The 26,721-nt window shown below is 43.9% G+C and overlaps 1 protein-coding gene and 1 long non-coding RNA gene across 3 annotated transcripts in view; one reads left to right on the top strand and one right to left on the bottom strand.

The window, feature by feature from the left end:
* Positions 1-26,721, top strand: part of FYN (FYN proto-oncogene, Src family tyrosine kinase) — a 186,381-nt gene that overhangs the window by 19,051 nt on the left and 140,609 nt on the right. The gene's annotated exons all lie outside the window — the stretch shown is intronic.
* On the bottom strand, positions 1,877-25,566 carry LOC130362218 (uncharacterized). Its single transcript, XR_008891324.1, has 3 exons — positions 25,513-25,566; positions 3,800-3,992; positions 1,877-2,151 (listed from the first exon to the last, which is right to left on the bottom strand). It is a non-coding gene; the product is annotated as an uncharacterized LOC130362218 (long non-coding RNA).

The raw sequence follows: 26,721 nt of genomic DNA, 5'->3' as shown, positions 1-26,721 counted from the left end.
TAAAATGTAGTGGGTACGCAACCATGTACATGTCCTAAAATTAACAAGGTGTGCAGTGTGTATTTTCAACCTTAAAATTAAGAGTTATTGGTTATATACCGTATTTATCGGGGTATACCACGCACCGGCCTATAACACGCACCCTCATTTTACCAAGGATATTTGGGTAAAAAAAGTTTTTTACCCAAATATCCATGGTAAAATGAGGGTGCGTGTGTGCGCGTGTATACCCCGATACACCCCCAGGAAAGGCAGGGGGAGAGAGTCCGTCGCTGCCCGCTTCTCTCTCCCTGCCTTTCCTGGGGTCTAGAGCCCTGCTGCCGGCCCTTCTCTCCCCCTGGCTATTGGCGCCGCTGCCCGTTCTGTCCCCCTGACTATCGGTGCCGGCACTGATAGCCAGGGGGAGAGAAGGGGCAGCGGCACCCATTGCCGGCGCCGCTGCCCCGTAGCCTCCCCCCATCCCCGGTGGCATAATTACCTGGGTCGGGTCCGCGCTGCTGCAGGCCTCCGGCACGCGTCCCCTGCATCGTTGCTATGCACGGTGCGGCGCACTGACGTCATGCGCCGTGCAGCGCATAGCAACGACGCCGGGGACGCACGCCGGAGGCCTGCAGCAGCGGGGACCCGACCCAGGTAATTATGCCACCGGGGATGGGGGGAGGCAACGGGGCAGCGGCGCCGGCAATGGATGCCGCTGCCCCTTCTCTCCCCCTGGCTGTCGGCGACGCTTCTCTCCCCCTGGCTATCGGCGCCGGCAATGGGGCGCCGGCGCCGATAGTCAGGGGGACAGAACGGGCAGCGGCGCCGATAGCCAGGGGGAGAGAAGGGCCGGCAGCAGCGCTCTAGACCCCAGGAAAGGCAGGGGAGAGAAGCGGGCAGCGACGGCCTCTCTCCCCCTGCCTTTCCTGGGGGTTTATCGGCGTATAACACGCACATAGACTTTAGGCTAAAAATTTTAGCCTAAAAAGTGCGTGTTATACGCCGATAAATACGGTAATTAATTTTTTCTATAATTAACATTAACATTAATGTAGTAGCTTTGTTTCATGATGTAGAACAAGGACAGTTGTTAAAGTGGGTGTTAATGTCATTTTCTGCAGACGTATGCACTTTCTGTAAGCCAGGTTGGACCTGGAATACATATGCAACTTTTAAATGGAGATTAAATTTTTTTTCTTCATAAATAGCGACTATCGCATTTGATAAATTCATGACCACTGTAAAGTAAAAAATAAAAATTACTACTTGAGAAGATTTTAGAATGTGCTTTGGAATAAGCAAAAATCAAAAAGTCTCAGCATGTATAGAAAAGCTGCACGTGTGCAAGTACGTGCAACTTTTTATGCAAAAAAAATCTAGTACGGAGCTTGAAAAATCTCCTTCTATATGTCTACGTAATGTAAAGTTAGCTTATAGACGTTATGGGTTACATTGTGTTTATTATGGATGCCTCAAATATCTGTAGGCCTGGAAAATTTCTCGGAAGCGTGGAAGATGTCTTTAGCCGCTTTAAAGATTACATATGAGAACTGTATTATCAGCAGTTCCCTTATAGTGTATATTGCCACAGTCAGATTCCTTTCCCTTACATGTGGGATGAAAATCACTGCAGGCCGCCTGTGAGCATCGCACTGAGAATACAGGCTGTATCCTGTTGATAGCTCCGGCATAGGGCTAATATGGGAAACGTAAACTTCCCCACAGCCATGCAGGTTATTTTCAGATCTCTGCTACTTGTAAAAGGCAAAATAATAGCTCTGTATTAGGGAATTGCTATTTATGCAGCACTTACATAGTTCTCCTGTAAAAAATATATACACATATTTTTTTTGTCACATTCCAAATAATCTTTAACTGCAGACTCCTGGGTTGGTATAACAGAATAAAGATGACTTTTATTTCATTAAAGAGCCGCAATAGTGTTTAAGAACAAACCAGTGCCAAGACGTCTGAAAACATACTCCAGAGCTCCCTCCGCCAACATCATCCTGCAGCTTCTCTCCGAGGCTTTTCTGTCTTGTGATTACTTTCCTAAAAATGTATCATCTTTAAGTCATAAACACAACCCTGACAGATGAAGAACGTCTTTTAAGGATCTTAATTTTACGCTTCCAAGCCTGACTGGTTTGATGTGTCATACACAGAGCACAGCTGAGAAAAAAATATTTATATTAATTACCAATTACATTAAAAAAATAATAATAATTCTCACAAAAAAATTTAAAGTTTAAATGGGCACTGTCAGAATCAAAAACTTTTTATATGTTGTACATCTTGGCAAAGGTGTAGTCTAGTGCAGACTATTCCTCCTCCGTTGTGCCCGGGCTGAAAAAAAAGGAAAAAAAACTTTCATGTACCTTCCTGCGTTCCCCCAGAGGGCTGCTACAGATGATCCATCTTCTGGTCCCGTCTTCTGCCTTCTTCCTGTACACGGATCGTCACACGTCGCTCAGCCTATCACCGGCCGCAGCAAATGTTCCGCCTTGACGTGTCATAGGCTGAGCACCGTGTGACGATCCGTGCACAGGAAGAAGGCAGAAGACTGGACCGGAGGACCAATTATCTGTGGCAGCACTCCAGGGGAATGCAGGAAGGTGAGTGAAAGTTTATTTTCATTTTTTTCAGCTTGGGCACAACTGTGGAGGAATAGCCTGCACTAGAGTACTCCGTTTAACCTTTCTAACATAATTCATAAAAAATGTGATCTCCTTTTTATAGAAATCATGGTTTATAAAAAAAAAAGACCAATAGGGTCCCCATACCATCCAGAACATAATCCCGTCCGCCTGCAGCACCATGTTGTTCCCAGCCGAAGCACAGGTTAAGACAAAGTCCAGAAAGTGAAAGTGGGACATGTACTCCTCTGTGCTCACTCATGTCCTATCAGACTGCAGCATAAAAACAGAGTAGGGGGTTACAAAGGAACCTGTAGTGATTAGATAAAGAGACCCAGCACTGCACACCAGGGAAGAAGTGAATGCATGATGAGTGAGGGCAGGCTCAGTGTTTGTCTGGGATACACCAATTCCTGAGCAATGGATTTCAGAATGAGTGAGCAGCAGAACAGAGGGATTTGTGAGCCAAAGACAGAAGCCAGACACATGAAAAAGACATGTAACAAATCTGGATGACCTAGTAAGTAACATATATAAGCATGATACAACTGGTACGCTTTAAAGGGTTGCGGCCATTAAAAAAACAAAAACTTTTGACCTGCTGCCTATACATGTCAAAAGTTTGCAACAGTATGCAGCTCACTCCCCTGCTGTTATATTGTCAGACTTCCCCAACTTATATCTAGCATTTGCAGCGGAACTCAGGAGTCCTAGTGTAATCAAAACTTTTGACATCACTGAACAACATGTCAAACGTTTTTTAATGACTTTTTACGTTTTTAAAAACATTGGGGGGATTTATACATTTGTCTAAACAAAACTGATCCTTTTGTCCATAGCTACATAAGGCTCTTGAAACATGAAGGCTGAACTATGGCTGGCTGCTGTGGGCAACAAAGGCAGTTTTCATTTAGCACAAGTTCATAAGTCATGTTCATAAATTTGTGGTGGATGATTCATAAACAAATTCAATTATAATGTACAGGGATATCCGCCTTAAAATCTGCATCAAATCGGGAAACTCAGAGATAAAAAAAACGGCAAGGTAATTGCCAATAAGGGTAACGCCGAAAATCGTGAATATCTGCTGATAATATCGGCCAAACCGATAATCGGTCGATCCCTACTGAATATAATAGACTTGACTGTAGGTAGTGACAGCAGACATAGAAGACTTGACTTACTGGCATGTGGCTGTAGGTAGGCTTGATGCCTCCAGATGTGCTGGACACTGGCTCGTCTGGTCTTTACTGTGCCTCAGTAGGAAGGGTGGTAGAAGAGCAAAGAGAGAGATTGCAATGGCTCCCCCTCTTTTAAAGGGGGCTGAGCCCGAAGCCCATAGGTCAATCTGCAGGTCATCTAGTTAGCTGGTGCTCTCTGGGTAACAAACACATCATGTGAACACATTATCATGTGACTAACTTAAAGGTCCTTAAAGGTCCTTTATCCATTACACACATAACACTATACATAATATAAATTACTATGGGGGAGACACTGTAGGAGAGCCCCTAGAACACAGAAAGACTCAACCTGACACAACCTGACAGGGCCTAAGTACTGTACGGGACTATATCCTGTACTTTTCAGAAATAAAAGAGAATAAAAACGAGAGACAGGGGGCGCTCCCTTTGTAACAGGTAAAAGATCTGTAGAGCCCTCCACCGCACCTAGGTGATATTACTCACCCGTTGGTGCAAATCTCTGTGGAGGATCGGTGGGTCGAGGTATAGGAAAGCTGCTGCACTCAGCCCGGGACTGGACTCTTAGCAGTGCTTTTTGCAAATAAAACCTACTTGTCCTGTGCTGGCTTGAGTCTCTCCGTTTTGTGATCTCCTAAGCAGGGCCTCATAAGACCGCTTTTGCCTCTCTTTGAGATTTTCGTATCCTGTACTGGGACATCACAGTATATTTTGGGGTATTTGTTTCCAATTTAGAAGACATGCATTTGGAAACATTTTGGATACATAGATTGTTGGCATTATCAAATGATTGTACAGATGTTCTTGAGACTTCATATGGACTGTAACTTGTGTAAATGAAAGGAGACAACATTTTATATAGTTTTTTTGGCTATATCTGGGGGTCACATAGGTTGGACATTGACTGACTGGACATTAGTGGCATTGTATAATTGCTCTGATGCTGAATTACAGTCTGTATGTCCAGAGTTTTTGAGTTCTTCAGGTTCATCATTTTAAACAGTCGACTAACTTGTTGGCAGACGTCACTAGCATCTCAGTGATGCACTGGGAGCTATTTTCTCCTTTAGGAGATTACGGCACACTGTATGGTGTAAAGATAACATTTCACCGGCATACATTACAAGAGAAAGCTCTTTGCAGACACACTACTGACAGAGTTCCACTCTGAAGCATGCAGAATTGTGAGAGCAGCTCTGGACTATAGTGTACAGATTTTACATTTGGATCAGTACAAGGTAAGTAAAACAGCTTATCTACTAAGCCAGCTTTTTACAGAGATTTTTCTGTGGTAAACTGGTGCTCAAAAGGAGACATACACTTTAAGGAAAATATATCAGGTATTTAATGATAGAAGTATGTGGAAGAGAAATAGAGGGGCAGTATTGTGAGTATAGACAATATAGATGGCTGCAGTGGATGGGGGTTAAAGAGTCATATCCAGAGGTCATGTCCTGGGAAAAAAAAGTGTGGGAACTCACCCAAGATTTTCACTTAAAAGGGTACTCTGCCTCTAGACATCTGGACCCCCGCATTCTCCCTGCTGCACCTGGCATTTGTTTAGAGAATGTTATATGTTACTCAGTACCTAATCCTGATCATGTACATATAGGCCCAGATGTATCAAACTGTGTGAGAGAAAACAAAATTTGTGATTTTTCCACAACAACCAATCACAGCTCAGCTTTCACTTTACCAGAGCTCGTTAGTTGAGCTGTGGGACAATCACTCTATTTTTTTCCCTCACACAGTTTGATAAATCTGGGCCATAATGTTTATCTGTCTAGAACCTATATTTCTCTCACAAGTACCTTATTTCTGTTGTTCACCTGATTTTTCATCCTGTTCTCTGGAGGTGGAGTGTCCATCTCTTACCCTCACTTCCTCCCTGAGTCTGCTGTGCTGGGTCTCTTCATCCAATTACTGCAGGCTGCTCTGTAACCCCATTCTCCCTATTTTGATGTTGCAGTCTGATAGAAAAGACCCACTGGATTTTATCCATGCCTGTGCTTCAGCTTGGACAAAGATGATGCTGCAGCTGGACAGAATTATGTTCTGGATGGTTTGGGGACCTCTAGTGGTGTTTTTATAAGCCAAGATTTCTATAAAAAGAAACTAACATTTTCTTATGAAGTATATTAGAAAGACTAATGTTTTGCCAGGATGTGCATATAGAACATATAAGAAGAACATATAAGAAGTTTTTAAATCTGACAGTACCCATTTATGGTGAACCTATTGGTTAGATTATGCTGCCAAGTCTGAGAGCAGTGTAACATAGGGACAGACTCTGTTTTCAGTGTTGTGAAGTGTAGGTTCCAAGAATCTACACCCGAAGGCAGGCAGCATGCAATCAGATAAGAGTTACTACTGCTGCTGCTGCCCCCACCCACCTGACAATGCTTGATAGGTTGCTCCCAATGCAGTGACAAGGAGCAATCTGCCAATCATCTATGGGTGGGGGCAGTAGCAGCAGTGACTCTTTACTGCCAACATACTGCCTGCTTTCAGGTGTATGTTCTCTGAACCTACATTAAGCCCCAGAGTAAGGACCTGTCTGCTAGAAACAGCTTGTTTGTCCCTATGTTATGGTGTCCTCTCCTAACCTAAATGACAGGTTACCTTTAAAGGGATTATCCAGGAAAAAACTTTTTTTTATATATCAACTGGCTCCAGAAAGTTAAACAGATTTGTAAATTACTTCTATAAAAAAATATTAATCCTTTCAGTACTTATGAGCTGCTGAAGTTGAGTTGTTCTTTTCTGTCTAAGTGCTCTCTGATTACACCTGTCTCAGGAACTGTCCAGAGTAGAAGCAAATCTCCATAGCAAACCTCTTCTACTATGTGCAGTTTCCGAGACAAGCAGAGATGTCAGCAGAGAGCACTGTTGTCAGACAGAAAAGAACAATTCAACTTCAGCAGCTGATAATTATTGGAAGGATTATGATTTTTTAATAGAAGTGATTTACAAATCTGTTTAACTTTCTGGAGCCAGTTGATATAAAGAAAAAAGTTTTTTCCTGGAATACCCCTTTAAGTAACATAGAAATGTAAGTGACTGATAAGGTGTACATACTCCTTAACTAACTGTTGGCCAGATACTTGTTCTGCTGACTCGCCCATACACATGCATGCTTGGTTTGGACATTGGAAAGGGAGAAAATATGTGCTTGACAGTGACTTATCTCCAGTGAGAACAGAGATCAGTAACGTTAAAATCCAACATGCCTAATTCTTTTTTCCTCTGTCTTTTGCCATCTGGGGGAATCTGGCACACCCCCATATTCATGAGATAGCAAGGCTAATTCTGCCAAAATCAGCAGGTTTGGCAGACTGTGTATGGTCACCTTTATGGTCACCAGAAAGAGCTGAAATATATCCCTCACCTACAAATCGGGGTGTGAAAGATGTCATGAATACAGACCCTTATTTGCCTCTAGTAATATAAAATAGCTATGCTCTTTCAATAGGTAACCCACCCACTGCTGACCCTGTCTCAGTTTATACAGAAGGGTTAACGGGTAGATAATCACAGATAGACGGGTAGATAATCATAGATAGACATATCGTCTTAGTAAAACACACTACATGGCTTTAAAGGGGTACTCCACCCCTAGACATCTTATCCCCTATCCAATCTGACCATCACGCCCCCTCCCATAGACTTGCATTGAGGGGGTGGGGCATGACGTCACACGGGGGCGGAGTCGTAACGTCACAAACTTCCGTTCCCGTGGTTGGGACCCAGACCCTCCAGCGCTTCCGGAGCAGAATCAGGTGGGTGCAGCATGCTATATTGCGGGGGACCCCCGCGATCAGACATCTTATCCCCTATCCTTTGGACAGGGGATAAGAAGTGTAGGGGTGGAGTACCCATTTAAACCAAATTTTTATGTTAAATATATTTTTTAAGAATTTTTGGTGATATCTTTTCCAATTTTCCATATTACAGTGGAAGAATTTTTTTTACAGCCCACAATAGTGGTTTGCAATCATTGTACTGTAGGGATTAGATTAGGGCCTTTCTTGACATCGAGATGTGTTGGACCATGTCGCTGTGGCCAGTCACACAGTGAAGGGCGGGATAACAAGCTGGGCGGGGTCACCAACGTCAGCTCTGTGTGCGTCCACTATTCTCGCCCTCACTGCATGGCTGACCACAGCAAAGTGATCCAGGTCACATAAAGAATAAAAAAGTATACAGAGAGGGCAGAAGCTGTAACACTCTCGGGCACTGCATAATGACCAGCCAAACTTCAACAGGATAAGTGTCCGTGATTCTTAGGCAATAGGTCAATGGATAGCTTGTCGGGTGCTCAACTTCTTTGAAAAATAGCAGTAGCAAAATGTCAAATATACAGGAACAATTCAGATGGAGCACTCACTGTAGGATCCAATCTTTTCATTCATATTTCATTTTTGAATTAAATGAAGACACAGGGGGGAAATATCACAGAGGAATGGGGACTGTGGTAAAGCAACTGTTTCGCACCAGCAGGTGCTTTGTCCAGCCAGAATTAACATTAAGAAGGCCCACAAAGTAAGTGCTGTATTACAGCAGTGCAGTCAGTAAGTGCTGTATTACAGCAGTGCAGTCAATAAGTGCTGTATTACAGCAGTGCAGTCAGTGAGTGCTGTATTACAGCAGTGCAGTCAATAAGTGCTGTATTACAGCAGTGCAGTCAGTAAGTGCTGTATTACAGCAGTGCAGTCAGTAAGTGCTGTACTATAGCAGTGCAGTCAGTAAGTGCTGTATTACAGCAGTGCAGTCAGTAAGTGCTGTATTACAGCAGTGCAGTCAGTAAGTGCTGTATTACAGCAGTGCAGTCAATAAGTGCTGTATTACAGCAGTGCAGTCAGTAAGTGCTGTATTACAGAAGTGCAGTCAGCACACTGTATGACAGCAGTGCAGTCAGTGAGTACTGCCATACAGCAGTGCAGTCAGTAAGTGCTGTATTAAAGCAGTGCAGTCAGTGAGTGCTGTATTACAGCAGTACAGTCAGTAAGTGCTGTATTACAGCAGTGCAGTCAGTAAGTGCTGTATTACAGCAGTGCAGTCAGTAAGTGCTGTACTACAGCAGTGCAGTCAGTAAGTGCTGTATTACAGCAGTGCAGTCAGTAAGTGCTGTACTACAGCAGTGCAGTCAGTAGGTGCTGGATTACAGCAGTGCAGTCAGTAAGTGCTGTATTAAAACAGTGCAGTCAGTAAGTGCTGTATTACAGCAGTGCAGTCAGTAAGTGCTGTACTACAGCAGTGCAGTCAGTGAGTGCTGTATTACAGTAGTGCAGTCAGTAAGTGCTGTATTACAAGCAGTGCAGTCAGTAAGTGCTGTATTACAGCAGTGCAGTCAGTAAGTGCTGTATTACAGCAGTGCAGTCAGTAAGTGCTGTATTACAGCAATGCAGTCAGTAAGTGCTGTACTACAGCAGTGCAGTCAGTGAGTGCTGTATTACAGCAGTGCAGTCAGTAAGTGCTGTACTACAGCAGTGCAGTCAGTGAGTGCTGTATTACAGCAGTGCAGTCAGTGAGTGCTGCCATACAACAGTGCAGTCAGTAAGTGCTGTATTACAGCAGTGCAGTCAGTAAGTGCTGTATTACAGCAGTGCAGTCAGTAAGTGCTGTACTATAGCAGTGCAGTCAGTAAGTGCTGTATTACAGCAGTGCAGTCAGTGAGTGCTGTATTACAGCAGTGCAGTCAGTAAGTGCTGTATTACAGCAGTGCAGTCAGTAAGTGCTGTACTACAGCAGTGCAGTCAGTAGGTGCTGGATTACAGCAGTGCAGTCAGTAAGTGCTGTATTAAAGCAGTGCAGTCAGTAAGTGCTGGATTACAGCAGTGCAGTCAGTAAGTGCTGTACTACAGCAGTGCAGTCAGTGAGTGCTGTATTACAGTACTGCAGTCAGTAAGTGCTGTATTACAAGCAGTGCAGTCAGTAAGTGCTGTATTACAGCAGTGCAGTCAGTAAGTGCTGTATTACAGCAGTGCAGTCAGTAAGTGCTGTATTACAGCAGTGCAGTCAGTAAGTGCTGTACTACAGCAGTGCAGTCAGTGAGTGCTGTATTACAGCAGTGCAGTCAGTAAGTGCTGTACTACAGCAGTGCAGTCAGTGAGTGCTGTATTACAGTAGTGCAGTCAGTAAGTGCTGTATTACAGCAGTGCAGTCCGTGAGTGCTGCCATACAGCAGTGCAGTCAGTAAGTGCTGTATTACAGCAGTGCAGTCAGTAAGTGCTGTATTACAGCAGTGCAGTCAGTAAGTGCTGTATTACAGCAGTGCAGTCAGTAAGTGTTGTACTACAGCAGTGCAGTCAGTAGGTGCTGGATTACAGCAGTGCAGTCAGTAAGTGCTGTATTAAAACAGTGCAGTCAGTAAGTGCTGTATTACAGCAGTGCAGTCAGTAAGTGCTGTACTACAGCAGTGCAGTCAGTGAGTGCTGTATTACAGTAGTGCAGTCAGTAAGTGCTGTATTACAAGCAGTGCAGTCAGTAAGTGCTGTATTACAGCAGTGCAGTCAGTAAGTGCTGTATTACAGCAGTGCAGTCAGTAAGTGCTGTATTACAGCAGTGCAGTCAGTAAGTGCTGTACTACAGCAGTGCAGTCAGTGAGTGCTGTATTACAGCAGTGCAGTCAGTAAGTGCTGTACTACAGCAGTGCAGTCAGTGAGTGCTGTATTACAGCAGTGCAGTCAGTGAGTGCTGCCATACAGCAGTGCAGTCAGTGAGTGCTGTATTACAGCAGTGCAGTCAGTAAGTGCTGTACTATAGCAGTGCAGTCAGTAAGTGCTGTATTACAGCAGTGCAGTCAGTAAGTGCTGTATTACAGCAGTGCAATCAGTAAGTGCTGTATTACAGCAGTGCAGTCAGTAAGTGCTATACTACAGCAGTGCAGTCAGTAGGTGCTGGATTACAGCAGTGCAGTCAGTAAGTGCTGTATTAAAGCAGTGCAGTCAGTAAGTGCTGTATTACAGCAGTGCAGTCAGTAAGTGCTGTATTACAGCAGTGCAGTCAGTAAGTGCTGTACTACAGCAGTGCAGTCAGTGAGTGCTGTATTACAGTAGTGCAGTCAGTAAGTGCTGTATTACAGCAGTGCAGTCAGTAAGTGCTGTATTACAGCAGTGCAGTCAGTAAGTGCTGTATTACAGCAGTGCAGTCAGTAAGTGCTGTACTACAGCAGTGCAGTCAGTGAGTGCTGTATTACAGCAGTGCAGTCAGTAAGTGCTGTACTACAGCAGTGCAGTCAGTGAGTGCTGTATTACAGTAGTGCAGTCAGTAAGTGCTGTATTACAGCAGTGCAGTCAGTAAGTGCTGTATTACAGCAGTGCAGTCGGTGAGTGCTGCCATACAGCAGTGCAGTCAGTAAGTGCTGTATTACAGCAGTGCAGTCAGTAAGTGCTGTATTACAGCAGTGCAGTCAGTAAGTGCTGTATTACAGCAGTGCAGTCAGTAAGTGCCATATTACAGCAGTGCAGTCAGTAAGTGCTGTATTACAGCAGTGCAGTCAGTAAGTGCTGTATTACAGCAGTGCAGTCAGTAAGTGCTTTATTACAGCAGTGCAGTCAGTAAGTGCTTTATTACAGCAGTGCAGTCAGTAAGTGCTTTACTACAGCAGTGCAGTCAGTAGGTGCTGGATTACAGCAGTGCAGTCAGTAAGTGCTGTATTAAAACAGTGCAGTCAGTAAGTGCTGTATTACAGCAGTGCAGTCAGTAAGTGCTGTACTACAGCAGTGCAGTCAGTGAGTGCTGTATTACAGTAGTGCAGTCAGTAAGTGCTGTATTACAAGCAGTGCAGTCAGTAAGTGCTGTATTACAGCAGTGCAGTCAGTAAGTGCTGTATTACAGCAGTGCAGTCAGTAAGTGCTGTATTACAGCAGTGCAGTCAGTAAGTGCTGTACTACAGCAGTGCAGTCAGTGAGTGCTGTATTACAGCAGTGCAGTCAGTAAGTGCTGTACTACAGCAGTGCAGTCAGTGAGTGCTGTATTACAGCAGTGCAGTCAGTGAGTGCTGCCATACAGCAGTGCAGTCAGTAAGTGCTGTATTACAGCAGTGCAGTCAGTAAGTGCTGTATTACAGCAGTGTAGTCAGTAAGTGCTGTACTATAGCAGTGCAGTCAGTAAGTGCTGTATTACAGCAGTGCAGTCAGTAAGTGCTGTATTACAGCAGTGCAGTCAGTAAGTGCTGTATTACAGCAGTGCAGTCAGTAAGTGCTGTACTACAGCAGTGCAGTCAGTAGGTGCTGGATTACAGCAGTGCAGTCAGTAAGTGCTGTATTAAAGCAGTGCAGTCAGTAAGTGCTGTATTACAGCAGTGCAGTCAGTAAGTGCTGTACTACAGCAGTGCAGTCAGTGAGTGCTGTATTACAGTAGTGCAGTCAGTAAGTGCTGTATTACAAGCAGTGCAGTCAGTAAGTGCTGCATTACAGCAGTGCAGTCAGTAAGTGCTGTATTACAGCAGTGCAGTCAGTAAGTGCTGTATTACAGCAGTGCAGTCAGTAAGTGCTGTACTACAGCAGTGCAGTCAGTGAGTGCTGTATTACAGCAGTGCAGTCAGTGAGTGCTACCATACAGCAGTGCAGTCAGTGAGTGCTGTATTACAGTAGTGCAGTCAGTAAGTGCTGTATTACAGCAGTGCAGTCAGTAAGTGCTGTATTACAGCAGTGCAGTCAGTGAGTGCTGCCATACAGCAGTGCAGTCAGTAAGTGCTGTATTACAGCAGTGCAGTCAGTAAGTGCTGTATTACAGCAGTGCAGTCAGTAAGTGCTGTATTACAGCAGTGCCGTCAGTAAGTGCTGTATTACAGCAGTGCAGTCAGTAAGTGCTGTATTACAGCAGTGCAGTCAGTAAGTGCTGTACTACAGCAGTGCAGTCAGTGAGTGCTGTATTACAGTAGTGCAGTCAGTAAGTGCTGTATTACAGAAGTGCAGTCAGTGAGTGCTGCCATACAGCAGTGCATTCAGTAAGTGCTGTATTACAGCAGTACAGTCAGTAAGTGCTGTACTACAGCAGTGCAGTCAGTGAGTGCTGTATTACAGTAGTGCAGTCAGTAAGTGCTGTATTACAGCAGTGCAGTCAGTAAGTGCTGTACTACAGCAGTGCAGTCAGTGAGTGCTGTATTACAGTAGTGCAGTCAGTAAGTGCTGTATTACAGCAGTGCAGTCAGTAAGTGCTGTATTACAGCAGTGCAGTCAGTGAGTGCTGTATTACAGCAGTGCAGTCAGTGAGTGCTGTATTACAAGCAGTGCAGTCAGTAAGTGCTGTATTACAGCAGTGCAGTCAGTAAGTGCTGTACTACAGCAGTGCAGTCAGTGAGTGCTGTATTACAGCAGTGCAGTCAGTGAGTGCTACCATACAGCAGTGCAGTCAGTGAGTGCTGTATTACAGTAGTGCAGTCAGTAAGTGCTGTATTACAGCAGTGCAGTCAGTAAGTGCTGTATTACAGCAGTGCAGTCAGTAAGTGCTGTATTACAGCAGTGCAGTCAGTAAGTGCTGTATTACAGCAGTGCCGTCAGTAAGTGCTGTATTACAGCAGTGCAGTCAGTAAGTGCTGTATTACAGCAGTGCAGTCAGTAAGTGCTGTACTACAGCAGTGCAGTCAGTGAGTGCTGTATTACAGTAGTGCAGTCAGTAAGTGCTGTATTACAGAAGTGCAGTCAGTGAGTGCTGCCATACAGCAGTGCATTCAGTAAGTGCTGTATTACAGCAGTACAGTCAGTAAGTGCTGTACTACAGCAGTGCAGTCAGTGAGTGCTGTATTACAGTAGTGCAGTCAGTAAGTGCTGTATTACAGCAGTGCAGTCAGTAAGTGCTGTACTACAGCAGTGCAGTCAGTGAGTGCTGTATTACAGTAGTGCAGTCAGTAAGTGCTGTATTACAGCAGTGCAGTCAGTAAGTGCTGTATTACAGCAGTGCAGTCAGTGAGTGCGGCCATACAGCAATGTGGTCAGTGAGTGCCATACAGCAATGTGGTCAGTGAGTGCGGCCATACAGCAATGTGGTCAGTGAGTGCGGCCATACAGCAATGTGGTCAGTGAATGCTGCCATACAGCAATGTGGTCAGTGAGTGCGGCCATACAGCAATGTGGTCAGTGAGTGCCATACAGCAACGTGGTCAGTGAGTGCGGCCATACAGCAATGTGGTCAGTGAGTGCCATACAGCAATGTGGTCAGTGAATGCGGCCATACAGCAATGTGGTCAGTGAGTGCCATACGGCAATGTGGTCAGTGAGTGCGGCCATACAGCAATGTGGTCAGTGAGTGCGGCCATACAGCAATGTGGTCAGTGAGTGCCATACAGCAATGTGGTCAGTAAGTGCCATACAGCAATGTGGTCAGTAAGTGCCATACATCAGTGAATATACATTAGTTACTCTGGAACAAAGCTTCACTTTAAAGTCAGGAGGCCTAAAAACATCTGTATACGTCTGTCCCTACTATAGAATTTTTATATTGTTTTTGAAGTAAACAATATTGGAGTATGATGAATTTTGATATTTCCTCAAAGGACACAGACATCTTAGCTGTGACATCATGTATAAAATGTAAGTAAGCAGCTATATTAAAATAATCAATGATAGGTTTATGATTCATTGAATTTTTCTCTTGTATTTTCCTCTTTGTCTTTTAAGGGACATAACTCTTATTTTTCCATTTTTGGGCGCTTGTTCTTACAATGTCTGGTTAGCACTACCTAGGAATATGTTACCACAAGTTGGCCACCAGACCAGTGTTTAGGTTTTTGTATACTTTAGTGGTCACCTTACCTTGCCAATAAAATGATGTAGTATGGATAGCACTACCTTTCTGTCTACACCTTAGTTGAAGGCCATGTTCACACATAGTAAAATCAGACCCTTTTCTTAGCCGTTTCTTTTATGGTGTGGGAACATGATATTAAAAGGAAGAACTTTATGATTCAAGAAGCCTATAAGAATGAAACAAGGCCACTGCACTCTGAATATAGAGAAGACCTGACTGCAAACCAACACAGACTTTATCAGGTAGGTTTGCAGAGGATGAGGGTTTAACAGGAAGTCTGCTTACTAGCTTCTATGTTTTTGACTGTGGGAGGAAAGCCACATAATTAAGTTAACATTGCCATAATAAATGGAGCAGACAAAATACATGTGTGTATGATATCCCTCAGATAGGCATGTAGTGCCCAAATGTAGTATCAATATTACTCATGAAGACTCATTTCTAGTCATTTCAATTGTAAGTTAATAGATTCTTAAAGTGGTACTCCACCCCTAGACATCTTATTCCCTATCCAGAGCATAGGGGATAAGATGTCTGATTACGGGGGTCCTGCCAATGGGGAACCCCTCGATCCTGGCTGCGGCACCCTAGACATCCGGTGCATGGAGCGAACTTCGCCCTGTGCCAGATGATTGGCCATGCGGGGCGGAGACTCGTGATGTTACGGCCATGCCCCTCTCGTGACGTCCATGTCATGCCCCATCAATGCAAGTCTATGGTAGGGGGCGTGACGGCCGTCTCGCTCCCTCCCATAGGCTTGCATTGAGGGGGAGTGGCTGTGACGTCACGAGCCTCCGGCGCTGCACCCAATGCTCTAAATAAACACCTGGTGCAGCAGGGAGATCATGGGGGGTCCCCAGCTGTGGGACCCCCGCGATCAGACATCTTATCCCCTATCCTTTGGATTGAGGATAAGATTTCTAGGGGCAGAGTACCCCTTTAAGTCATATTTTAATAATTTAGCAGAATTTATCTAATATGAATGGTCACCTTTATTTTGCAGTACCAGGGCCGTAGGGATGATGATCATTACAGTCCTGATCTTCTCACAACAACGTTTCCCTTGATAGGGGAGTCATTTGGCATATTAGTACAGTATAAGGCTGTGTTCCCACTTGGCAGTTTTTTGAAAAACTGTGACTGCAGTTTTTGAGCCAAAGCAAGAAGTGAACTCAAAAGGAATGGGAAATATAAAGAAAGTATGTATAATTTCCCTTTCTTATGGATCCTTTGTTGGCTTTGGCTCAAAAATTGTAGTGGCAATTTTCCCCCAAAAAAGTAGAAACACGGCCTAAATGAGGAAATTGCAATTTATGCAGTTTCTTAATGTTATTGTATTATTTATGAAAAAGCCCTGCAAGCACTTTCCCTTAGCTGCACACTTTCTTCTGTCCTGGATGACACCTTGTACATCATTTGGTCTGGCTGGATGTACTTTATTGACAAGAAAGGTAGCCCTCCTATACCAAATACTCAATGGACAATTTCATGGTTCATTGGATTTCTATCCTAATGATTGGTGTTTTTCAAAAGTGTCTTCTCCCTGTACATTGGTTTAATTAAAGTGTTATATTATATGGTACCTACTAAATTCGGCCTGCAACCATAGAATACATGGTTGAACCAAGGTTTTTGCGCCAGCCTAGTACAGGGTTATTGCACCTTGGACCGCCCTCTATGATATCAATATGCACTTATAGGATTTTTTTCCTACAATCTTTGGACTATAAATTGAGTTAATTTAGTTTTGCTATGACACTCAACATTTCTGAAGCTCTATACCAGCTTGCTTTACAATTCCTTTAAGATGACCTGTGGGGTGCCCTGATCACACACTTTTATACAGGTTTTTTATATCACCTTCTGTTCCATAGATAATGTGGGTTTGTAGTTTGTCTGACAAATCAGTAAATCGGTCAGATGAGCGTGAACTTAATTTTAATAATAGGAGTGAATGTCAGGTGATGTTGGGATTATACAGTCAGGTGGTGTATGAGCATACATGATCCTCAACACACAACATACACACCCCCTGACTGTATAATCCCGCCTATCACCAGATATTAACTCCCATTTCTAAAACTATGTTCACGTCCATTTGACGATTCCCTGAATTGTCAAACTATAAACATTCATATCTAGGGAATGAGATGGCGTATCAAGAAACTGTAAAGAGGTGTTTGTTCAGGGCACCCTACCAGTAATGACAGTACAATGATAATGTATCAACTACAATCATTGTAGATTAATTTTTATTTTACCTGTACCAGATTATGGAGGTGGAGCTGATTTTAACAGCATTTAGAGATATGCTTTTCAGCACAGCCCCATTTACCATAAGAAACAATAGTCTGGAGCAAGCTCGCTGACTTCTATGGGAGAGATTTCTAGGCATGCTCTGTGAACAGGGAAAGAGTGGAGCTGTGACCCTTACCTAATGTGAATGTTGTGATCCTTTGTTATCTATATACTATTGTCATCTTTTACTTTAATCCTGTCAGTGATCATAAAGAGATGACTGCTGATAAGTGATCTCTACAAAACTGGAAGTGTATTAGGTTTAGGGTAGATTCACAAATATTCTGACTGGAGATTCTGAGGGAGGCCGACGCCAACTGAATGAGTCAGCGCTAGGACCGTGAGGACATTGCCATTCCCATAGGTGTTAATGTATTCCACGCATATTACGCCAAAAGAATGACCGATATCATTTTATCAGGAGCGGAATTTCTGCCACTGAAATTCCATAGTGTGCACTGTGCTGCGAACTCCTATTGACAACAATGGGAGTGCATCAGAATTTCCCAGCAGAGTTCTGCTCGGAAGTTCCATAGTTTGAACCCAGCCTTAGTGGTCAGATATGATGTTATTTTTTTTATTTTTTAAGTAGGTAACATATCAGAGGTTTTTAAAACACCTTTAAACAACAGCTAGCAAGATAGCTTTTTCATGAATATCAGCTAAAGTGAGCTTTTTTTGGGGGGGAGGGGGGGGGGTTAAGTTTGGACAGAACCCTGTGCAAACTCAAGGCAAGTATTTAGGCTCCCTGAAGAACCCCATGTTCTGCAAGGCCGCAGCACTAAACTACCTTTCCAACCCAGTATTAAGAAAGATTGAGACTAGAGGTACTTGAGAAGGGCCAGCATCAGAAATATGTAAATATGGACAGATAGCTGGGCCCGCTGGGCTTGAGGGACAATTGGGGATCTCGGTAAACATGCTTTACACTTGTCAATGCAACGGTAGATCAAACAAGTCAAAAGTGACTCTTCCCAAAGCCTATATGTCTGCAGCTGTCCCTGTACATAGATAAATAAGGTATGCTATCATAAATGAATTGCCGAAACATTGCCAATATATATAATAAAATATATTATTATATATACCGTATCGGGACATATTTTAATTTGTCTTGTACCTGACATTATTTATGCCTTATTTGTTGACATTGCACCATAGAAAGTGAACAAACAATAGTAGAAGGCTAGCTGTTATACTTCTGCCATTCATAGTAATTTTGGAACTTGAATGCCTGCCCAAACTGTTGCTCCCCTGTTGGGTGAATTTCCTCCCTTCACAGCTAAAAGGCTTCAACAGACAGATCCTTTTTCTTTGTAACAATAAACCATCCTGAGCGTTCCTTTGGCAAGCCTGGGTGTTTTTACATTTGTGGTCTAGCATTCAACTGACTGAATAATACCAGGACCAACTGAGCACATGGCTCTTTCTTCTGTATGTGACTGAAACGTGTGCAGCTTTGTCAGAACCTCTTGAGATAGCAGGATAGCAAGCAGGATAGGAAGGAGGGCCGGTGAAGTGCAGAACGGAGACGCTTCGTACCAATCTTTAGACGCCGCAATGAAGTGAAAAATGCACGGTCCCAATCAGCTGAGAGGACGAGTGAAGGGTCCCTTCCTGCCTTCCTCATGTCCAATTGGGAAACCAGTGCTGCAGGAAGCCATGGCAGCCTGTAGCAATGGAGCGCTGATAGGACTGATCAACGCTGTGCTATGGCACATCATTGTTCAGTGTATACAATCAAAAGATTGCATGTAATTGGGGACAAAATTTAGTGACTAAAAAGGTTAAAAAAAATGTTAATAAATGGGAATAAGCCTCTGCCCTAATAAAAGTTTGAATAACCCCCTTTCCTATTAAAAATAATAATAATAATAATAATAATAATGTAAACAAAAATATTATAAACATATATGGTATTGTACACAATATAGAAGAATCCTATTTGTCCGGCACTACTGATCCCCTGAAAAGTGCAGCAGCTAGCTAGGGAAGGAGGCAGGTCTTCCGGATCCCCATTGGGCAGCTAGGCGGTGCTAAGAGTATAGCGTAGATACGATAAGTAAAACAAAGCACTTATGCTTTGTTTTACTATATGTGGTATTGTTTCGTGTGGAAATGTACAAACTAAAATATAATGTTAATGAAACCACACAGTCAATGGCATATACGTAAAAAAAATGCATATTTTTGGTCACTTCATATACCATAAGCACCCGGCTTTCCCAATGCTGGGTGCGGGTGGCGGTGGTTGTGATGTCATGCCACGTCCCCTTATGACACCACGCCCCTAAAACAACAACAAAACAAGGTGTAAACCTTCGTTAGGGTGCGTTCACACGCTAGTAGCTAGCAGCGAGTTCCCCGCTGTGGGAAACCCGCTGCGAGTTACACTACCATTGATTTAAATGGTTCCACGGACAGTCCACAAATCTGACACTATTCCGGACTGTCTGTGGGCCCATTCAAATCAATGGTAGCGTAACTCGCAGCGGGTTTCCCGCAGCGGGATTACAAAATGGCTGTGGTTACTTGAATGCAGCCCTGACAAATGATCTGCACAGCTGTCTCCTGCTTCCTAGAAGCAATTTCTTCCAGGATTTTACTAACCACGTGAACCCATTTTTTACATTGAATGCTGATGTGAGGCTGCATTGATTTGCTGACAGCGCCTCAATACACATGAATGAATGTGTGCCCATTTCTGCTTAAATGTATCCTTATGTAATGGATCCAGGCAGAGAAACAACTAGGACCTATATATTCTGAAGGTATCTGGTAGCCTGTATTGAGAATGGAGGTTTTTTAGTGACTCATCAATCTGTTCTTTGGCCATTAAATATGAATAGTTTTCAGGAACCTGTCAAAACTGAAGACATTAGATATACACTGCAATCCATGAAGGAAGCAATTTGTGCACACACATAGACATTCTGTTCTGCAAGCTGTTAGAAAGCACAGAAGAAAGACGCACTATACTCCTCCGAAAATGTTTTCTCTTATTAATTTGGGATTTCAATTGAACATATAAATCCATGAAACCCCTAAAGCAACTGCTGGTCTCAGAAGAAGTCGGGCAGTCCTGGTTTTTTAGCCAGGTCCAGTGCATCCTGTGCATGCCCTGTGCTGGCTACTGCTGCTAGGCTCCCATACACTTCAATTAGAGATGAGCTGCAGTAACCCTCTACACGAGCATTTTTCAACCAGGGTGCCTCCAGCTGTTGCAAAACTACAACTCTCAGCATGCCCAGACAGCCTTCGGCTGTCTGGGCATGCTGGGAGTTGTAGTTTTGCAACAGCTGGAGGCACCCTGATTGGGAAACATTGCTCTACACACCATGGGTCCGTTGACACAGGCGGATTACTTGCTGAATTTCCGACGGGTATTTGCTGCCGAATTTTGCTACCATCTACTTTAATAGGTCTGAAGCAAAATCTGCAAAAACTGCCTCTACTGCAGATTTTCTGCTGCCCCATTAAAGTCAATGGTAGCAAAATCTGCAGTGGATTTTCCGCAGCAAATACACTGCGAAAATTCCCCAGGTTATCCGCCAGTGTAAACGGACCCTGTATGGGGAAGCCACAGCTCCACTGCAAACAGCTGACTGTGAGGGTTCCGGATGTCAGACCACCACCGATCAGATGTTGGAGATAGGCCATCAGCGAAAACGTCCTGAAAACTCCTTACAGCAGAGTTATTTTGTTTTTATTGCAAATATATATCCTCTCTTCATTTCTTCGTTTACTATATTGGAAGCCACAACTGTAGTATCTAAATGGGCTGGGGTGAAAGCCCATTTTCTACACAGTGGCCCAGATTTATCAATCTGCCGGAAACCAAAACTGTCCGTTTTGCCTCAGCCAACCAACCACAGCTCGGCTTTCATGTTACCAGAGTTATTAAGATATGAAAGCTGAGCTGTGATTGGTTGTTTATGGCAAAACCAGAGTTTTGGTTTCAGGAAGGTTGGTAGGTTTGGACCAGTGTGTTGGACTGAAGCAAACAACTACGTTTCTAGGCATTCCTATATGTAGAATGGGCTGTAGGGAAGGAAACTGTTGGTAGCTGTACACTCTTTTTAGAGATGTGTCAAACATCCATCAAAAAAGTATAAAAGGTATGTAGTTACATCTTTTTATTTCATGCAAATAATAACATTATATGTATATTTGTAATATACATTGGTTTAAAAATGTGTATAGCTTTGGTTGAAAAAGGACAAGCAGGGCTCTGTGCAGTGAGGACAAGCGAGACTCTGTACACTGAGGACAAGCAGGGGTCTGTGCAATGAGAACAAGCAGGGCTCTGTGCACTGAGGACAAGCGGGGCTCTGTACACCGAGGACAAGCAGGGCTCTGTACACTGAGGACAAGCAGGGCTCTGTCCACTGAGGAAAAGCGAGACTCTGTACACTGAGGACAAGCAGGGGTCTGTACACTGAGAACAAGCAGGGCTCTGTACACTGAGGACAAGCAGGGCTCTGTGCACTGAGGACAAGCAGGGCTCTGTGCACTGAGGACAAGCAGGGCTCTGTACACTGAGGACCAGCAGGGCTCTCTACACTGAGGACAAGCAGGGCTCTGTACAATGAGGACCAGCAGGGCTCTGTACACTGAGGACCAGCAGGGCTCTGTACACTGAGGACCAGCAGGGCTCTGTGCACTGAGAACAAGCAGGGCTCTGTACACTGAGGACAAGCAGGGCTCTGTACACTGAGGACAAGCAGGGCTCTGTACGCTGAGGACAAGCAGGGCTCTGTACACTGAGGACCCGCAGGGCTCTGTACACTGAGAACAAGAAGGGCTCTGTGCACTGAGGACAACCAGGGCTCTGTACACTGAGGATAAGCAGTGCTCTGGGCACTGAGGACAAGCAGGGCTCTGTACTCTGAGGACAAACAGGGCTCTGTGCAGTGAGGACAAGCAGGACTCTGTACACTGAGGACAAGCGGGGCTCTGTACACCGAGGACAAGCAGGGCTCTGTACACTGAGGACAAGCAGGGCTCTGTCCACTGAGGAAAAGCGAGACTCTGTACACTGAGGACAAGCAGGGGTCTGTACACTGAGAACAAGCAGGGCTCTGTACACTGAGGACAAGCAGGGCTCTGTGCACTGAGGACAAGCAGGGCTCTGTGCACTGAGGACAAGCAGGGCTCTGTACACTGAGGACCAGCAGGGCTCTCTACACTGAGGACAAGCAGGGCTCTGTACAATGAGGACCAGCAGGGCTCTGTACACTGAGGACCAGCAGGGCTCTGTACACTGAGGACCAGCAGGGCTCTGTGCACTGAGAACAATCAGGGCTCTGTACACTGAGGACAAGCAGGGCTCTGTACACTGAGGACAAGCAAGGCTCTGTACGCTGAGGACAAGCAGGGCTCTGTACACTGAGGACCCGCAGGGCTCTGTACACTGAGAACAAGAAGGGCTCTGTGCACTGAGGACAACCAGGGCTCTGTACACTGAGGATAAGCAGTGCTCTGGGCACTGAGGACAAGCAGGGCTCTGTACTCTGAGGACAAACAGGGCTCTGTGCAGTGAGGACAAGCAGGACTCTGTACACTGAGGACAAGCAGGGCTCTGTACACTGAGGACCCGCAGGGCTCTGTACACTGAGAACAAGAAGGGCTCTGTGCACTGAGGACAACCAGGGCTCTGTACACTGAGGTTAAGCAGTGCTCTGGGCACTGAGGACAAGCGGGGCGCTGTACTCTGAGGACAAACAGGACTCTGTGCAGTGAGGACAAGCAGGACTCTGTACACTGAGGACACGCAGGGCTCTGTGCAGTGAGCACAAGCATGGCTCTGTACACTGAGGATAAGCAGGACGCTGTGCACTGATCACAAGCAGGGCTCTGTACACTGAGGACAAGCAGGGCTCTGTACACTGAGGACAAGCAGGCCTCTGTACACTGAGGATAAGCAGGACGCTGTACACTGAGGACAAGCAGGGCTCTGTACACTGAGGACAAGCAGGGCTCTGTACACTGAGGACAAGCAGGGCTCTGTACACTGAGGACAAGCAGGGCTCTGTACACGGAGGACAAGCAGGGCTCTGTACACTGAGGACAAGCAGGGCTCTGTACACTGAGGACAAGCAGGGCTCTGTACAGTGAGGACAAGCAGGACTCTGTACACTGAGGCTCTGTGACATGCCCCCGCCTCACACAGCAGAATGATTGACAAGCCAGGAGTCTGCACTTGTTCTGGCCTTACATCCTGTATTTGGTCTCTGCACAGAGACACATAGGCAACAGCTGCAGGGACATCACTTTTTCACCCTCAAATATAAAACATTTTTTACCAATGTATATTACAAATATACATATAATGGTATTACCTACAATGAATAAAAAGTTTTATAAAACGACGGGTACACTTTAACTTACATCAGGTAGAAAAGGATTTTGTATGTGGTTTTATATCTAACATTAAGATATGTTTTGACCCAAACAGCTATGGTTTCTCTGCTAATTAAAGTACTTTTACAGTGATAAAGATGTGTTGTTCGTTGTGATGAGTATGTGTTGTTCTTTGTATTGTATAACTTTACAATATGTAGTAAAGCAGACAGCAGGCTTTAGCAGTTATTATTTTTGCACCCGTTGGTTTACACTGTTGAACAGGGCTGTTAATGGTTTATGAGTGTTTTTATATTGTAATGTACTGTAAAAGACACATACTCTCAGCCTTCTTGTAAACTTGACTCAATGCAGTCAGCTTAGAGTTGTGTAGTTGGATAAAGGGGTACTCCTGCATTTAAAAACTTATCTTCTATTCACTGAAAAGGGGATAAGTGTCTGATCTCCCAACATGAGGCCTTAAAGGGGTTATCCAGGAAAAAACTTTTTTTTATATATCAACTGGCTCCAGAAAGTTAAACTGATTTTTAAATTACTTCTATTAAAAAATCTTAATCCTTTCAGTAGTTATGAGCTGCTGAAGTTGAGTTGTTCTTTTCTGTCTAAGCGTTCTCTGATGACACCTGTCTCGAGACCTGTCCAGAGTAGAAGCAAATCCCCATAGCAAACCTCTTCGACTCAGTGTGCAGTTCCAGAGACAAGCAAAGATGTCAGCAGAGAGCACTGTTGCCAGAAAGAAAAGAACAACTCAATTCAGCAGCTGATAATTATTGGAAGGATTAAGATTTTTTAATAGAAGTAATTCACAAATCTTTTCAACTTTCTGGAGCCAGTTGAAGTTTTTTCCTGGAATACCCCTTTAAATCTTCACGTTGCATGAAATGTAGGGTCTGCACGCCTTTCATGCATTCTCTATGGGAGTGCCAAAGATACCCTCAAAGGGTTTTCTGGGCCTTTTACTTGGACAGCTTATCCTCAGTATAATCCATCAATGTCTGAACAGCAGGGGGCCAACAACTCCATCATATACTGTACACAATAAATGGTACCATAAACAGATGGCTCTGTTCATTGAGCTGTGGTTTTGATGGTTTACTGCAGCTCATTTCCTATGTGAATGGGAGCTGAACTGCAGTTTTGGTGTTCCAGCACCAATGGCTGTCCTGTTGCTTCGGACTGCTTTGGGTTGCTTTGCAGCACGAGTTTTTGCCACATTAATTGTTTGCACTTTAGTAAGAAATGAATATATTTTTCTATGGTTATCTTGTTGTTGTTTTTCTGATATATATTAAATATGTTACTGTACCCTTAAGAGAGGAGTTGTGTAAACCCCATGTGACCCTTCCTGACAATGGTACCCCTAAATTCTTCCCCATATAGTTTAGTGGGGGAGGAGTAACCCAGGCTAAGTTTCGTTTCTGCTGAGCCACAGTGTGGTTAAGGTGTGTTGTATGTAGAAACCTCAAGGGAAGGGCCAGATTAAATGTATTCATTCCGATTATTCTGCAAGGATTACCCGCATGGTGGAAGTTCATGCCCTGGCGGAGAAGGCTACAAGACCTTGACAGAACTCTACCAGGATTAATCTACCAGTCTTTCAAGTCAGTATCATTCATTCGATGAAAGCACCACAAATCCCAGCAAGGCAGCAGGGCTCCCAAGGGGTTACACTGCATCCTCTTACCCAGAACCAGACTATCTGTGTAATATCATGTGCACCCTTCTCAGTAAAGACAGTTATCTGTAACCTGATGGTGTGTTCATTTACTGTCTGGCCCTGGAGAATTTGTCTCCAACCTTGTACCGTGTATTGGATAACGGTACCCTGGCGTCACAAAGTGATAAGGTATTTCTCCTAACCCCCTGTGGCTACCACACAGTAAATTGGCACCGCCATTACACAATGAACAGATCAATCTGCTTCTGGCCTGTTTTTTTGTGTATATGGTGGAGCAGCGCTCTTCAAAACCGCTGATGGGAGTGCTGGGTGTTGGCATAGGCCATCAGACATTGATGGCCTATTATTAGCATAGTCTGTCAATGTAATAAATAGCCCTGTAAAACCCCTCTAATTTGTAATGATGATTCTTATTGGATTTTCTTATGCAAAAAGTAGTACTTTTTAAGGTTTCTTCTAGAAATATCTGTGATGAGTTGTTTGCTGCTGCGATTTCAAGAATTTTTTATTTAGGAAAAATATGCATTTTTGAGGTCCTCTAGAGAAGCCTGTGGGAAAAAAAACTCTAGAAAAATAGCTTACACTGCACATACTGTGAACTTACCTCAACCCACTCCATCAACAGCAGCCTAGTTAGATGAACTGCAGTGAGAAGACTCCAACCCCTCTCTCTGCAAAGCAAGAGACTTCATGGGAAATGTAACCATTAGAAAATCATTTTGGAGTGAAAATAGAAATAAATATGGCTGAAAACCTATTCCTGCCACATCAGTTAAAACAGGTAAACACAAGGGATACACAAGAACCTCTACATTGTTCTCTTATAATAGCATATGCTGCACTATATAAGCAAAAAGAATAATAATAATAATAAGTGACAAAGTGCTCCTTTGAAAGCTTTGTTGTATGATGTTCTTTAGAAGCATTACATTAGGTAAACTAATGGATCCTGCTCGGTTAATTGTTCAGTTGCCTTTTTAGACAATGAGCTCTCACAGGCACCTCCAGAACTTTTCCAGCTGCACCATTACCTACTATTTCATCCTATTTATAATACCCAGAGCTGAATGATTTTGCTCAATTGTGGCGGCATTGGTTTGATTGACAGCTCCATTGTTCAGCTAGATTTCATAACTGAGGAATATATTGGTAGGTCAACTGGATCCCATTGTCAATGTCCTTTGTGTTTGGACCATGTCATTGCGGTATTATGACTATATATTTTTTTCCTTTATGTGAAATTCTCAATTTACATTTGGACAAAAGCTAAATAACTTTGTCACTAGACAACCAATTTCTGCTGTGCAATTTTGATGTTTTTTTTTTGCCAAATACATGAGAAGAATTAACAAGAGGATTCATGTGCCTCTCGTCTAGTTTTGGTTACATAAAAACCACCAAAGTGAAAATTGTTAAGAGTCTGATATACAATGCATTTGGAAAGTTTTCAGACCCTTTTACATTTTGTTATGTTAGAGCCTTGTGCAAAAAAAAGAAAAGTTAACCCCTATCATTCTGCACTCAATAAGGAAAAACTAAAATTTATAATGGACATAAGTTTTCAGACAATTTGCTGAGACTTGAAATTTAGCTCTGAGGACCTCCCATTTTTCTTGATCATCTTGGACATGTTTCTACATCTTGAGAGGAATCCCCTGTGGTAAATTAAGTTCATTTGACATGATTTGGAAAGACACCCCTGTCTATAGAAGGACTTATAGAAGGTCTTACAGCTGACAGTGCATACCAGAGTAAAACCCAAGCCATGAGGGGGGAAAGGACTGTCTGTAGAGCTTACAAGATTGTTTGAAGA

Source organism: Hyla sarda, chromosome 3, assembly GCF_029499605.1.
Source record: "Hyla sarda isolate aHylSar1 chromosome 3, aHylSar1.hap1, whole genome shotgun sequence".
In the NCBI taxonomy this organism is placed as follows: Eukaryota; Metazoa; Chordata; class Amphibia; order Anura; family Hylidae; genus Hyla; species Hyla sarda.
This window is presented reverse-complemented; position numbering and strand designations above follow the sequence as displayed.